General features: G+C 50.5%; 1 protein-coding gene and 1 long non-coding RNA gene across 4 annotated transcripts in view; one reads left to right on the forward strand and one right to left on the reverse strand.

Moving 5' to 3' along the window:
- The window catches only part of DAAM2 (dishevelled associated activator of morphogenesis 2), a 128,377-nt gene that overhangs the window by 47,179 nt on the left and 64,860 nt on the right, over positions 1-16,338 (forward strand). The gene's annotated exons all lie outside the window — the stretch shown is intronic.
- Positions 7,907-13,595, reverse strand: LOC123613931 (uncharacterized). Its single transcript, XR_006721371.2, has 3 exons — positions 12,737-13,595; positions 9,742-9,999; positions 7,907-9,229 (listed from the first exon to the last, which is right to left on the reverse strand). It is a non-coding gene; the product is annotated as an uncharacterized LOC123613931 (long non-coding RNA).

A 16,338-nucleotide genomic window follows, 5' to 3' on the forward strand; every position in this document is an offset into this window, starting at 1 on the left:
ACTATGCTGAGTGCTTCAGCTGCCTTGATTCTCCTAAACTTGGCTCCTTGCCTCACCTTGCAAGTCTGAGGGCAACTTCTAAATTGTAAAACTTCTACTCTGATTCTCACGCCGGCTTCCTCTCTCATCAGGGAGGAGAGAGCCGCAGTGAAATGTATTTCCCTTCCCATGTGAACTGCGCCGCCTCTCAGTGCTTTGATGGCACAGTGGTCAACTTTGATTTCTCTCTATACATAGATGAATATTTATATAGGTCTGCACAGCTGTGCCTTTTTTTCCTGTTGGAGCATGTTGCATGTTTTCCCTGCTCCTTGTTGTAAACCATCACGCCCTCACAACTAGGGATTTAGTTTCAACCAGGGTTTCTCCATCTTGGTCCTAGCCTGGATAATCCTCTGTCGGGGAGGGGTGGTGCCGTTCTGGGCATTATGGGATGTTTGGCAGCATCCCTGGCCTCTGCCCATTAGATGCCAGTGCATTCCCTGATCCTGACAACCAAAACTGTCTCCAGGCATCGCCAGATGTCCCCCCAGTTGAGAACCACGGGTCTAAGCTAAATTCTTGCTGTAATAGTTTAAATCCCTTACATCTTCGTCTGTCCCAGTGTTAATCTCTGCAGCGTATTTATGGTTAGGGGACTGGATTTATCCACTGAGAAGAGAGATGCCGAGTCCCAGCAGCCTCTGGGTCACCGCTGATTCCTCAACGCTTTGTAATTGCATTTCTTCAAAGGCTCTACACTTAACCCACCTGCGCTGGAGCCAAGGACATCCTGCTCCCTTCCCAGTACCCCCTCTAATCGGCTTGACTCCCTCCATATGGCAGGAAACCTCAAGGAACCAGGAATGGCCTTTGGGTTTTGGCTTATAAATACTTATGGTCTCATTTTTCTTACTGAGAAAAAAAAATTTTTTTTATCATGTTTAACATTCTTGTTGCCGTAGTGGAAACTTTTGTTCTTTGGAGAGTTTCCCATTCCAGGCCCAGGGTCAGATGCCTTAGCAGAACTCTGAACATTTTCTAGGGAAGTTTCTTTCACGAGTGAGATTGGACCTTTGATGCATTTACATGACTGTGATTGGAGTCTGCGTTAAGACGTCCCGGATCCCAAGATAGATGAGGGAAGCTGGGCAGCTGGAGGAAGGGCCATGTATCCGGGACTCGGTGGGAGGCTGTGATCAAAATTCTTTCATGGTTCCACTGCTTTTTTGGTTTTTCCTCCTTACAATCGAGCATCTCAAATCTAAGAGGAATAGCCAGTGCTTTGGTCAGTATAAGTTAGATGATGCTGTGGTAACACATAGTCCCCAAATCTCAGTGACTTGAAACAGCAGAGGTTTTTCTTACTCCTGCTGCCTGTTTGTAGAAGGCCAACACAGGACTGTAGTCATTATAGTCACTCAGGACCCCAGGCTGGCAGTGCAGGCACCTCCTTAAGTGTTGACAGTTGCTGTGCCAAGGGGAAAGAGGTCTGGTTCTGCCAATGAAATGCTCTGGACCATTAATTACATTTGTATTAGTCAGGGTTCTCCAGAGAGACAGAACCAGCAGGATTGTCTATATCTCTCTCCCTCCCTTTCTCCCTCCCCACTCCACACTGCTTGCTTCCTCCATCTTATTTGACACTTGCAGTACCCAGCCCAACTCGTTGTATGATAGCTTAAATGAGACAATGTTGGAGGAAGTTCCTGGAAAACTATACATGCTCTTCAGAGAATAATTGTTATCATCATGGGCTGCCTTACTCCATAGATATTTTGGTGCTCAGGACAGAAACATGAACAAAGACACAAAAGTCGTTAGAATACAGAGTGATGCTGGCTCTCAGAGCATGCTCTGGATGGGCAAAGCTCGTGGGAGCTCAGAGAAGGGAGCTTTCAGTTCTGCTTGTCACACGTAAGCCTCCATAGGTGTGGTGACATTGTCAAGGACTTTAGAGGAAGAAGCAAAGGGGATCCTAGAAAGAAGGTACCGGGGGAACAAATGGTCAGGGTGCCAGGGAGGCTTCCGGAAACCTCTGGAAGTCTGGCCTGGCTGCTGGGGGTGGGAGTCGGGTGGTGTACGAAGTGAGGGGAGGGGAAGCCGCAGAGGGGAGTGGTGCTCATGTTAGGAAGGTCTGGAATAACATAGGGGGAGGTTGGGTCTTAACAGCATTTTTTTTTTTAATTACCAGGTTTGAAAAACTTTTCATTTCAATTTGAGCTGAAAGAAAAAGCTATTGCTTTAAATTTTTTGGAAAACCTGACTATGGATTTATCAAGGGCAAAGCTTAAGTAGATTTAATCACAGTATTGCTCGGCTGTCCTGTTCATGTTGCTCCTCTCCTTCCTCTTAGGACTTGCATGTAGAAATCAGATATCTTCCTGCTCTATCTAGTCTTGGTCGTTTGAAATATTGATGTAGGAGATAGGCAGAATCTGTATTTTTTTTCTCTTTATAAGAGGAATAAGAGGAAAGTGTGGAAAATAAAACGATAAAGATAAAAAAAAATTCCACCTTCAGACAAGCTTAGTGTTACAATTTGGGTGACTCCTTCCAGTGAGCACTTGAGGGCAGACACCTTGCCTTGCATGTTGCCTTTTTCACAGCATCAACCTGACCCTGGTAGGGTCTTCATCTGCCTTGTTGATTGATGTAGTGGGGTCCCCCTAGACCCTTCAAAGAAAAGCTTAGTAGTTCAATAGAACCACTCATGTTCATATCCTAACATTGCCATTCATTACCTACAAGACCTTGGAAATGTCTTCTCTCTAGGCCTCAGTTTCCTCATATGTAAAATGGCAACAACAAAAATAACAGTATCTCCACACTCAATTGCACACACCAAATAAGTTCTTTTGTGCAAAGCACTTAGGAAAGGGCCTTGCACCCAGTTAGGAATTCACATTTCTTAGTGGTTACTGTACTGCCCTCTGGGTGAGTCCAGCCCCAAGGGAGGAGCTGCAGGTGGAGAACCTTTCCTAGAACAGTCTTTCTGTCACACTGTCCTACACAGCAGGAGGAGAGTCAAGCTGGTTAAGTCCTCAGGATTAGACGTGTGAACAATTCAGGGGCCTGGTGCTTGTCCAGGCTTTTCCCTGTAGGCTCATCCCGGCCAGCTCCTTCCTGTGTAGTCTTTCCCCCTGGGCTCTCCAGGCAGGCTGTCCCTTTAAGAAAGGCAGCCACACACTAGTCCATCATGGCCCTGCCTCCCCTGCTCCCCTGCTTGTGCCTCCCTGGGCTGCAGCTGGGACCCTCCTGGGCTGGATTTGAGAGCTGGACCCTCCAGCGGAGGGAGGCTGCTTTGAACCCAGGGCCCATCCCCCAGGAATCCATGCCCGAGGAAGGACTCCCTGTTCACAGCCCCCCACTGCAGCCCTGGGCTCCCACCCCCCAGCCCTGGCTCTGGGACATACAAGGATCATTCTTAAGGGCTGAGCTCAGGATCCCTAAAAAGAGAGTTAGAAAATAGCTGGATAAACTTGGGAAATGGAAGAAACCCATGTCACATTCTCCTCCTTGGACTGTGGATTGCAGATTGGGGGGTTGAGTCTGGTGATTCTTGCTGGATGGAATCTGATGGGCAGATGTAGGAAGGAGCCGGAGGTGGGGCTGGGATTCCCAGTGGATAGGGAACCCTGGACTTGCGGGTGACCCCCACCCCTCATCCCAGTGGTTGTCACCCTTGAGGCAGGGAGCTGAGGGTTGACATCTGGAAATTTCTGGAGCCTGGCCTAAGGCAGGAAGCTCAGGGAGGGGCCGATGTCAGATTTCTCTCACTTGAGGAAGACAAAATGTCAGTGAGGGCTATGTTGTGAAGATGCCCCCAAGGCCAGATGAAGTGAATGACGCTGTGATTCTGTCTCAGCAGGGACTTGGGTGAAGGGACAGATCAGGCCCCGGGGCTTTTTCTGCAGGCCCCTTGGACTGGGGCAGCTGCCTGTGAGCAGAGCTGACAGGGCTGTAGCAGGAGGGGGCAGGTCCGCCAAGGGCAGGGAAGAATGGAGGGCCTGTTGTTCTGAAGCCTGGGAACGCTGCCCGGGGGGAGGCCCATGCTGCCCCAGCTCAGCATGAGAAGGCATGGGGAGAGATCCGTGCAGTGGGCAGGATGGGGCTGAGCTGGCACCCCTACCCTCTGCAGACCAAGCCGTCCCCCAGCCCTGTTTCCTGTGGCATGGGCACAGGTGAGCTCCCTGGCCTTGAATGCCCAGGTGCAGTTTGGAGGGCTGGGGTCTGTGCCTGAGAGGTAGCCTCCCACAGAGGAGGCAGGATACAGTAGCAGCCTCAACCCCTGTGCTTACCTGAGCCCTGAGTTCCAGATCAGGAATGCCCTCTGCTAAATTCTGCCCCAAGAGCTCTTTCCTGCACTCCATCTTGTGCCAGACTCTGTCTGGGGATTTACTGACAGGGAAAAAAATGCTATGATGGAATTGGGATGGAATGAAGATCTGCAAAGATGTTTTAGATCTTTGAAAAGTAGCAATAATTACCATTGATTCTGTACCTTGAATATACCAATCGCTGTGCCAAGGGCTTTATGGGTACCGTCTTATTGAATTCTTGCAGTAATTCTTTGAGTTGCGAATACTTTTGGAGATTTTACGGATGAAGATACTGAGCCTCAGAGAGGTGAAGGAACTTGCCTGAGGACACAGAGCTGGTAAATTATGAAAACAGGACTTGAACTTCATTAATTCAATCACTCATTCGTGGCCTACTTATGTGCCAGCCATTCTGGTGGGCACTGAGGACACGGTGGGGCATGAGACTGGGGAAGGGCCGGCCAACTGAACTCCACAGCCCAGGCCCTCAACCCCATTCAGAATCTTTCAGGTGAGCCCAGAGACCCTTGGGGAGAGTGTGTTGAGAACGCTGCTTGAAAATGTTCTTTTCCTTGAGAAATGTTTCATTTTGTTTTCATTTTAAAAATAATCTAAAAATCAAATGTATTCATTCTGAATCATCTGAATGGCCATCATGGAACCTACTGCTGGCCCGAGACTTTAGTCCCTGAGTCTATGTTTCTGTGCAAGTTGGCACCAAGCGGTTTCCTGAAATGATAGTGTTTAACTTTTAATGCTTTGTTTCTTAAACCGGGTGCTGCGCTGTATGCTTGGAAGGCCCAAAGTACCAAAGATGCAGAAAGTGTACACTGATTCTACTGCAAGGAGGGAGAGCTGCACTAAGGGTGTCCCAGGGGAGAGGGGTCCATGTTCCCTCTCCTCAGGGCGGAGTAAACTGAAAAAAGTAGCATGGGATTCTGAACTTCCGGGGACCCAGACCAGAGACTCAAAGAGGAACATGCAAGTCAGCAAAGAGGGGAGTCCCCAAATAAGGAACGGGGGCCCCACTTCTGACACAGCATCTCTGTCCTCTAGCAGATAGATTTCCTCTCTAAGCCTTTCCAGATGGGGCAACTTGTGCTGAGGCTGGGAGGCGAAAGTAGGGGCCTCCCAGAAACACTGTGATTTCCTCTCAAAGAAGGGTGTTCTCTGGTCACCCCGGAACTTCAGACCTCTCCCAGGGTCCAGCTGCTGGGTGAGAAGGCCGTAGCAGGACCCCTGCTACAGGGAACTGTGCGTGTGACTCAGGCCTGGCCACCCCGAGGGCGTGCAGGCACATCATGCAGGCCCTTGGATGGGGCTGGGCAGCCAGCACCCTGTGCGGGTCAGATAACCCACCTGTGTGGGCAGCTGGCGACAACAGACCCAGACCTCCTCCTCTTCCTCGTGCATCTCCTTGTCCATCTCCTCTTCCTCCTCCTCCTGCGGAGGTTTTGGGTCTTCCCAGGAGGTCACTTGTGGCCATACCTCCTTTTGAGTAATGCCCCCATGTATCTTTATTCTCTGATTCCTGTCCCTCCCCTGGATCCTGGGCGGTCACCCTGGGCTTCCTCTCTCCAGACCTCTCTCTGGCCCTGTCCATCTTCTGCATTAGGAGTCACCAAGCTGTGAAGCCCTGAGGGTACAGAGTTTGGCCTTGGGGGTCACAGGGTCTCTGTCGCACTCACTTGACTCGAGTACCAAAGCGGGCCTAGACGTACGTAAATGAGTGGGCATGGCTCTTTTCCAGTGAAACTGTATTTACAGAAACTGGCAGGCAGAGGGCCAGCTCTGGCAACCCTTGCCCCAGATGGAGTTAGCCTATACAGAAAAACATTTGCTAGTTCCCCGTGGCCTGCTTGACTCATTAACATGCTGGGCCCACCCCCTTGTGCATCTCCGGCTGCCTCTTCTGCACGGAGTCCTTGTGTGCCCCATTGTCCAGCCAGCGGCCCTGCCTCCCCTCCCTTCAACTTTCTCTTCTCTTTCCTGCCTCCTAGGCTTTGCCTGAGAGGTCCTCTCCACTTGGAGTGCCTTCCTTCTCCCCAACATGCATCCTATCTGCTCAAAAGATTTTGACTCTTTTTTCAGGTCAGATGTTCCCTCTTATTGTCCTGCCATGACCCTGCATCCCTGAACCCTGTGCAACACAGTGGGTTCTTCCTCTCCTGTGACTCTGTCACTTTGTTCTTGCCTTGGGAGTGACCCTTTACACACTACGCCTGAGTAATTTGTTCCTAACTTTATCTCCTCAAGGGCAGGTGTCAATAGGACTTGCCTGTCTCCGCCGCCTCCCCCATCCCTGGCTCCATGCCTGCCAGGCAATAGGAGTACAGGAAATACTGTTGGCATACAGGCTCATGACCTCCCCCTTTCCTCCATAGAGCCCCTGACGCAGCTGGTGGCTTTGGGGGGTCTGGCCGAGCCATTTTGGGAAACTAAGATCTCATCACGTGTCAGGCACTGAAGCATCCTGGAGCTAAATCCATCTCTCTGGTCCTGTAACCTGAGCCTGCCTAGTCCCTGCTCCCCATGATCGGGTGTCCCTGTTTGTTTTGACATCCCATGAGGGGCTCGAGTTGGGACAAGAGAGCCAGATTTCAAAGCAAGAATTTTCTCCTGTAGCTGCAGAAGGCCAGGGCCCTGCCGGCTCCTGGGCTCCTGTGTTAGCATTGTCAGTTAATTAAGGAAACAAGCCCCAAATCCCTGACATAGATGGTTCTGCAGATTCAGGGCAGAAGATTCCCGTCAGCATGCAGGAGAGGCCTCCCAGGTCCTGAGGCAGGATGAGCCGGAGAGGTACCACTGGCACCTTCTCAGTAAGAGAAGATGCCGCAGAAATCGGGTCGTGGGGAGCCAGCTCCAGGTAGGGCCCAGAGTGTGAATATCGGCTCCCCCCTCCCTCCCAGGGTGCGTTCTGAATGGACAGAGTATGGAGCCGGGCCCACTGGGGGAAAATAGCAGAGGCAGCTACAGGAGCCTGGAATTTTCCAGTCTTCTCCTTCAGAACCAGGTTATTCTGACTGCCTGGCTAGTGGAGGACAGTGGTGAGAAGTGACCTGGGGATGGCTTCAACTGGACCCAGGGGCTCACCTGTTACAGGGGAGCCCTGGCCAGGGATGCTGCTCCCCCGATGCAGAGTCCTGGTGCGCATTTTTAAAGGATGTCCTTCCTTGAGGGCAGTGTAGTTAAACGTATTGGGGTAGAAGCAGCCTAGTCCACCCCTCCCTCGCCCACACTCTTCTCTGTGGTACCCAGGAGAAGATGCTGGGCCCCCACCAGCACCACTCCCTGACATGGTGTCGCTCGGCAGGTGGGAATTGGAACTGGGCCTCTGGGAGGTGCAGGAGCACAGGTGCAGCAGGTGCCGGCCCGCACCTCCTCTCCCAGGTGTGCGTGCCCTGTGGCCATGGCGGATTCACACGTCCCCTTGGAAGTGGGCTTCTCTTGCAGCTCACGGCCTGGGCACTGCACTCTGTGGTCCTGGCGCCTCTTGGGCCGAGTGCAGTAGGAGAGAGACCCAGTCCTGCTCTACCACTGCTAAATGGTCCAGGGCAAATTATTTAGCTTTTGTACATCTTGTTTCTAATAGGAAATGGGGATGAGACTCACATATAATGTGTGTCTGGAAGGGATATGTGTGTTGGTAAATATTGGATAAGGCATGCCTGGCTCAGTGAACCTGGCTTCCTTCCCCACGGACATCCATCTTGGTCCATTCTGCCTGCTGGCTAGGTATCTGGCTCCCTGAAAAGATACTGGGGAGAAATAACAAAGACATGATGAGTGTTTGCTTGGCCAGGCGAGGGAGGAGATCCCTGGGGAGGAGGTGGTTGTAGCAGCTCTCCAAATCTGGCGTCACTGCCCAAATAACCGACAGTTGGTGGCAGATATTTTTTGACTTTTGAGATGGGCCTGCGGGGAGCCCAGGACTGGGTGTGGGTGACAGTACTGTGATGTTCTTCTGTAGAGGCCAAGGTGAAGACGCTGGTGCCAAACCATCTGCTCCTTTTGGCCTCAGTCCACAGTGGTACATGGCGCTCACAGCCATGCCCCGGGGCTTATGGAAGGAGTGTGACTGTGGGGGAAGTTGGGGCACTTTGGGAGATGAAATAACCCCCCCCCCTTGTTTGTGCCTGTGAAGGACGCTCATGCTGGAGGCTAAGGAGATGCCTGTTGGGCACCAGTTAGAGGGTTATAGTACATGATGCTTTTTATGCTTATCGAGAGGAAATTGGGCAGTGTCACCTTTCACGAATGCCAAGGGCTCCTGGGGGTCAGTCATGAGCTCACCCTCAGGGGGTTTATTTATGCACCAGAGGCTGAGTGCCTCCCATGCATTTGTCACTCTTCTAAGCTTTGAGGGTGCAGCCTGACCATGTCCTTGCCCTCAGGGGGCTTACTTTCTGGTGAAAGGTTCTGACGACTGGGAGGATGGGAGCTGAGGCCAGGGTCCCCCCAAGTGGTTCTGAGCTGGCCCCTTGATGGGGGCTGCTGTTTCTCCATTCATTAGCTTCTGTGTTCTCCCCCAAGACGGTGCCTGCCAGAAGCACGTGGGTATTTCCCTTCCAGATTCCTGGCTTTCCCTCCTTCCCCGGGCCATGCTAGAGACCCTCCCCCTCTACTCACACAGTGCCCTGTGCAGCTCTGCCCCCTCCCCAAATTGCCTTCCCGTGGCTCCCCCTTCCCCGATCGACTGTTTTTAATGACCAGATCTGTGTTAGATTCATGGCCACATCCGTGCGGCATTCAGTGCCTGGCCCAGAGTGGGACTTCCATCCGTGACTGTGGAATGAATGAACCCATGGGATAAATGCCCAGTTTTGTTTATTCGTCTTCACCAACCATGCTCAGTGTATTCATTTGTTTCCTTCTCTTTCTGGATCAGTCTTGGCAAGGGATGGGCTCTTGAGGGAGTTTCTGGAAAGCTGGAGAATTAGGAGAAATAGGAGAAGACTCTGTTTGGAGTCAGCTCTTCTGCGTGTCCTCTCTGTGACTTGACTGCACGAGGCTTCTCTGCCTTTGAACACCCTCCCTCCCTCGGGCTGGGAAGGCAGGTAGGGTTCAGAGCTGACAGAGCTGGGCTCTGAATGCAGACCCTCCTTGTGCTGAGGGCTGTGTCTTCCTCCTCGTGATTACGGGACAAGGCAATGCTGAGGGACAGACCTGCCCCCATGGCCCTCTGGTTCAGTCAGCCCAGCTGGGCCTGCAGGAGAGCAGGCCGCCTGGGAATGGCTGGGAAGCAGGGCCTTGGCCCACCTCCCCCAAGGCCAGGATGTGGCGTGGGACCCAGGCAGGCGGAGGTTCCCACCGTTCAGCTCCTGCGCCCGAAAAGCTCCAGGCCCAGGCAGTGTCTCCTAGCAGGAGGGGGCAGGGGGAGACTCCAGCTGCCCAGGTCAAGACCCCACATCAGGACCAGGGCAGCTCCACAGGCACCCACCTCTGACATTTATCCTCCACCTGGACAGTTGCCAGTGGCCCTGCGGTCCAGACTTGATGAGAGAAGAGATTCGGGGATTAACTGTTGCAGGCCCTGCCCGAGTCAGGCTGAGACTGGTCCTCCCAGATTGGCCGGAATCCTTCCACTGTGTACCGAGGGCTGGAGTGGGCATCTTCACAAATGTTATTTCATTTAATCCTCACATCAATTCCATTTTCTTAATGAATAAATTGAGGCATGTGGAGGTACATAACCTGCCTAAAGTTAAACAGTTAGTAAGAAAAGTTGCCCGTATTCATTCTTTATTACGAGGGTCCACTATGTGTTGGGCAGTCATTCTAGTCACTGTGGATACACAATGAATGATGGATGGAAATGTCTCAGGGAGAGAGAGATAATAAATAAGAAAAGTATATAGCATCTTGCATGGTGATAAGTCTATGTGGAAAATGAGGAGGCAGGAGGGAGTAGACGGTGTTGAAAGAGGGGTTATTTTAAATAATCATGGAAAACCTCATTGAGAAGGTGTGCAATTATTGCTACTCACACAGCACTTGCTAGGGGCCAGGCAGGACCCTAATCACTGTTTTCGTGGCCACTAACTGAATCCCCACAGTCACTTTATGACACAAATTACCATTATTCACATGTTCAGATGGGGAAGCAGAGACACAGGGAGGTAAAGTAACTTGCCAGAGATAACACAGCCCATGAGCAGTGGTGCTAGGATCTGCAGTCAGGCAGCCTGCCTCCTGAGTTCTGGCTGTAACCACTGTGCTGAACGCCAAGGCCACGCGGACAGGAAGTGGGCAGGCAGCTGAGCGGCCCTTCACGACCTATCTGGACAGGCAAGGCAGGTGCTAAGGGGGCAAGTACCCTGGTGCCCCTTCCTCTGCTGTCCCCTTGGTGAGGAAAGGGCTGAACAAACTCCTCAGAATTAAACCTGAGTGAGGAGGGAGGGCTTGATGACACTTGCACAGGATAATAGGAGAGGGTTAAAAACTCCAGGTGACGCCTGAGTCCCAGAGGCTGCGACTCTCCCCTCCCCTCTGTTTCTTCCTCTCCTCTCCGCACCAGGCTCCCTCAGCTCTCCTAGGACTGTTTTTCGCTCTTGTCCTCAACTTCCTTCCCTCTGTGTCAATCTGAGAATAACCTATTTAGCTATGATGATGGTGATGATAGCAGCTAATATTTACTGAAGACTTGAAAATGGCTGAAATGGCTGGTGAATACATATACAAGTCAACATGTGCTGGAGAAAAAATATTTGTAGAATAAATAAATGATGAATGGGTGAATGGACGGATGAATGAATGAATGAAAATATTCTAATCCTGGCAACCACTCTGTAAAGTAAAATTGTAATCCTCTGTAAGGAGAAAAATGAAGTTCCGAGAAGGTGCATTCCTGTTCAAGGTCACACAGTGAATGAGTTACAGCTGGGGCTCAAACCCAGCCTCTCTAGCTCCCAAATCAGTCTTTCCTCTGTATTTCTTTTCCCAAAAGGAGACAGTGCCACTCTCCTACCTCACAGGGCTATTGTGAAAACCAAGTGGATAAAGTATATGAATGTGTTATGTAATCTCTGCACTTGAAAAGGCTGATAACGGATTTTAACATAGAATCAAAGTCTAAAGCCAAAACAGCACAACTTAAGTGGAATTTCAAGCAGTGAGGAAAAAGGTGGGTGTATTTGAGGGACAAGAGAGTTGTCGCTAGCTTTGAAATCAAATCATACTGCGTGCACATCACCACCTTCTCAGGAGGTGGGTGGTGAACAGGATTCCCAGGTTTGGAATTGCAGATTTTCAAAATTATGCAAAGGTCACCAAAACAACCTTCTACCTAATGCAGGACAATTGAGATTGTCACCTCAATGCTGATGGAACAAAAAGTGACAGCTTCACACCAGGAAGAGGTATACTAGGAGTGGGGCTCAGAACCCACTGCATAAATACAGCCTGCTGCTTACATCCCTGCCCGGAAGATCCGGAGAAAGTAATTACTTGCTGTAATTGATAACTTGCAATAAAAATCTTAGCTTGGTAAATAAAGGTCCTTTAGTCTCTTCTGATGTGAGACAGTGGCTCACGGTCCAGTGAAGTCAGGATTCAGACTCCCTGTGAAGCATCTCCCTGGGACCACCCTCCCCTCCCCTTGAGGTCTGCTTGCTGGGAAACTCCAGCTTTCTTCAGGCTGTCAGGGAGGGCCTGGGGGGCCACAGGGCCCCTGCTGATGTCCCCTGACATGTCCTGTGTTCCCTCTGCCTCCCTGTCCCCTGTACTGAAATCTACTGAAGGGGCCAGGTCTGGTCTTGTGCCCGGGGCTTTTGACGTGGGACCTGGCACCCTCTGCTGAAGCCTGGTCTTCCTCAGGCCCCCTGGCTCTCCTAGAACACCTGCTGCCCCTGGAGGGCCTGAGTGTCTGGCTGTTGCCTGGATGTAAGGCTTTGGATGGGTGGGCCTGAGGACAGGCCCCAGTCCTTGCTAACCTGCCCCTGGCAGGGCTGTGTTGCTCTGAGCCCAGCTGAAGGCAGGGCTTCTCCAAGGGGCGTGGCATTTCCCCAGGTGTGATTCCCTGTTCTGGGATTCTCCAAGTCATCGGGTCCTTTCTAATGATGTCCCTCCCCTAGGTGTGGAAGAGAGTGGAATCCTGGCCCCCTTTGCTTCCTAGTCCTGGAAAGGTTTTCTGTTTCCTCGTCTGTCCAGAGAAAACAACATTGCCTCTTAGCGACCGTTCCCTGCTCTACTGACCTTTTTGTTTTGAGGTGGTCTTCTTTGACCAGAGAAAATAAGGCTGTGGCTTAGCACTGATGTTAGAAGGGTACAGGAGAAAGGGAAAAACAAACAAACAAACAAACAAACAAAAACCCCCAAAAACCTGGATTTCCCAGAGGCAAAGTGTATTGGGAAATATTTTAATATTTTCCTTGTAAAATACTGTGTATCAGACACGCGGTATTATTCCTGAGTTGCCAGTTACTCCTTGTGCCTACCTGATGGGGGTGTCAGTCATATTCTCTCTTGACAGATGAAGACGGTGAGGCTTAAGGAAGTTAATTTCCCCAAGGTCTTAGAGGTCCTTAGTGGCAGCTTTAACGTCTTCACAGCGTTCCTCTTTCTGTGCTCATTCAGTCTGGACAGGAACGATGATCCTCACTACCTGTGGGGATGACTGCATGACGAGAAGGGGTGTGACAGCCGCCTCCCCGCTAGGCTTCCCTCGTTAAAGAGGCCTTTGACTTGCAGCTGTAGCTGCTTTGTGCAGAGCCTGGTACAGCCCTGACTCAGCGCTCAAGTCAGCTGCAGCCCTGCCCTTTTCTATCTGCCAGGAGCTGTTTTCCAGCTCTGAAGGATCGTGGTGCAACATTTGAAAATTCAGCCCTGGCCTTCAGTTGCACAGGAGTTGAAAGGCCAAGGCGGGTATCTGGGCACCACTTAAAAATAGCCAGCGGAAATAACCTTTTGCTTTATATATTTAGCTCTTCTTACATAATCAGTTATTGGTGTTATCATGTTAACTTTAAGTAAAAGGAGGGGGAAGAAAATCCACCCACAGTCATACCACATGCACATGGATTCATTTTCCCAAAATCCCCATTGCCTGGGGCATCCTGAGAAGGAAGAGAAGGGAGCACAGTCATGAGACATGATTAAGAGAAACTGAAATGGCAGGAGCCAAGCCACTGCATAGGCACAATTTCATATTTACTGCTTCTCTTCACTGCCTCCTCCAGGAAGCCTCCCCTGGTGTCCTCCTGGTCAACAACCAGGCTGTATCAGATGCCCCTCTCCACTCACATCGCAGTGCCTTACCTGTGTGCCTCCCATATTATACTATGACTATCTGATTATGTGCCTGGCTCTCCCACTAGACTGTTGTTACCAAACCAAACTTGGGTCTGCTTGCCCGCTTGTGGTAAAGCCAATCTCCTGACACCAGGTTGTGGTGAAGGAAAGTGCAGGATTTATTGCAGGGCACCAAGCAAGGAGTCCAGGGAAACTAGTGCTTAAAAGGCCTAAATTCCTCAGAGGCTTTCAAGAGAAGGTGTTTAAAGATAGGGTGAGGGAGAAGGGGAGAAGGGTTGTGGGGTGCGTGATCAGCTAGCAGATTCTTCTGATTGGCTGGTGGTGAGATCGGGGGGAGTCAACATCATCAACCTTCTGGTTCCAAAGAGTCTGGGGTCTCCATGCTTGTGGGCAGCATGCAGTTAAGTTCTTCCACCTGGTGGGGGTTTCAGTCTCTGCAAACCAGCTCAAAGGACATGGCTCAGAATATTACCTAGAGCCCTTGAGAAGGAACTAAACTTCCTTGACTTTGATGGCTAAACTATTACTTTTTGTCTTGCTTGACTGTTTTCCTTTCTTTCCGTATTTTCTCACTTCTCTGACTCAGTGTACTCTCTGGAACTCAGGGAAGCCTAGGAGACAAAGTTTTCTACAGACAAATGGCAGGTGGAGGACGTGAAGGGGGACATAACAGGGTCCTGGGAAGGCCCCATAGGGTCCCACTCAGTTACATTGTCATCTCTAGGTGTTCAGAAAGATCTTATTCACCTCTTATCTCCTGTGCCTGGTACATCCAAGCAGGTCAACCAGTGTTGCTTGAGATAGTCCTTAAGATACCAGATAGAAGGGCTGAGTCAGTTACTGAAGATGACATGTGCTGAGTCTCAAGTCTATAGGAAAGCAACATGGAACCATGGAGTGTGTTATCTGTGTCTGATACAGGTGTGTTTTTTTTTGTTTTTTTTTTGTGGTGTGGTTTGTGTGTGCAAGACAAAGAGGGCAAAGATTTGGTGCATCTCATCAGAGGCTGGGAGGTCTCTTCTCATGTTTGGAAGGAAAAAAAAAGGACTGAAGAGCATGAGCATGAACTTGAAGAACATGCCAGGGGACCTTGTTCTCTCCTTACGACTGACTGTAGGAGCTCCAACTCTAGTGCTCTCTTCTGCAGGCTGCAGGAGGGCAGGCACTGTGTCTTTTTTGTATCAGAATCCCTACTGCCTGGCACAGTGCCTAGTCACAGACTGTTACAGACTGAGTCCTAGCTTGGACTGCTTGCGGCAGGACAAGTCAATAAGTTGAGAGATGAGGTTTTGGGGCAACGACTAGCAACTTAATTCAGAAAGCCAGCAGACCGAGATGATGACAGACCAGCACCCTAAAGAACCATGTACCCAAGTTAGAATTCAGGCTTCTTTCATACTAAAAGGGGAGGGAGTATGGCTGGTTGTTGCAAACTTCTTGGTGCAGAAATCCTTTTTTCTTTTAACTGTCCCTGTAGATCTGGTCACAGTGTTCCTATAAACCTCCAATAAGACAATTGTTATTTTCTGTTCTGCAACTTATTATCTCTATGTGAATGGAAAAGTGTTATACTTTTAAAGGTCAGAGCCTTGAGAATGGGCTATCCTGGGTATTTCAGAATCTAGGTAACATTCTTTGACAAAAGTGCAGAGCCAACATGACTCAGCACAGGCAACAGAGCCTGAGGGTTAGAGCTAAAGGAATAGATCCAATCTGGAGTCACGTTTGTTCTTCTCTGTTACAAGAGCAGATGCTCAGTGAACATGTATGGAATGAATGGATGCACCCATGGGGGAAAGAACTCTTGCAATCAAGGGAAGTTCATCAGGGAAGACTTCAGAGAGATGCGCTTTGAGTCTAGTTATGAAAGAGGGAAAGGACATGGGTTGGCAGACAGCAGAAGGGGCTTTGTGGTTGGGTGCAGGGAGACCATTGGTACCCTGGTTGGTCTGGAGACTTCTAACAAAATACTGACTCAGAATGGCCATCTTTTGGGGAAGAGGAAGACCTTGCGGGGGAGGCTATGGTAAGTCATCCCAAGACCCAGGCCTAGGGAGAGGGTTTTCCCCTTTTAATTTTGCTTCTTTTCCTCCCGCACTTGGAACTGAACACATTGCTAAGATTCCTTGAATCCCTAGTGCAGGGGTTGGGGGGGCAATGGGGGGGGACAGTTGTAACAAATGAGTCTGGACAGAGGCATGTGGAGTGTGGCCTAGAGAGATAGGGAGTGGGGAGTGGGAAGTGAATTGTGAGCTTGGAGAGGAGGGAGTTCTATTTTGGGTGACTGAACCCCAGCGTCTCTCAGCCAGATCCGCAGCCGACCCCCACCTCTGCACACTGTTCCCTTGTCCCTTCTGTGCACTGGCGTCTGCTCTGTTCCTGGCTCCCCTCCTGCATCCTTTAAGACTTGGCACACTCTCTCTTTGGTGTTCTGCCTCTTGGTTTTCTTGCCTGCATCCAAAACCTCCTCCCAGTCTTTTCAAAGAAGCCATCCCTGAATAACAACGTCTACAAATAATGATCAACAGCTACAATTCATCTCCTTTCCCACTACATGCCATGCGCCATACCAGGGGCATTGTGCGACCTGATTCAACTCATGAAAAACACATGAGGTTATCATTCCTGTGGTTGCTATTTGCCCAGTGAGGAAACTGAGCCCCAGAGAGCTTGGGTGAACCCCAGGCAAGGCCATGCTTACCGTTGGTGGCAGAACTGTGGCAAGAACCCACATCTGCCCAACTCAGAAGCCTGTGCCCTTCTCTTTCCAGAGCTCCACAGCCCTCCC

This window comes from Camelus bactrianus, chromosome 20 (assembly GCF_048773025.1).
Source record: "Camelus bactrianus isolate YW-2024 breed Bactrian camel chromosome 20, ASM4877302v1, whole genome shotgun sequence".
NCBI lineage: Eukaryota > Metazoa > Chordata > Mammalia > Artiodactyla > Camelidae > Camelus > Camelus bactrianus.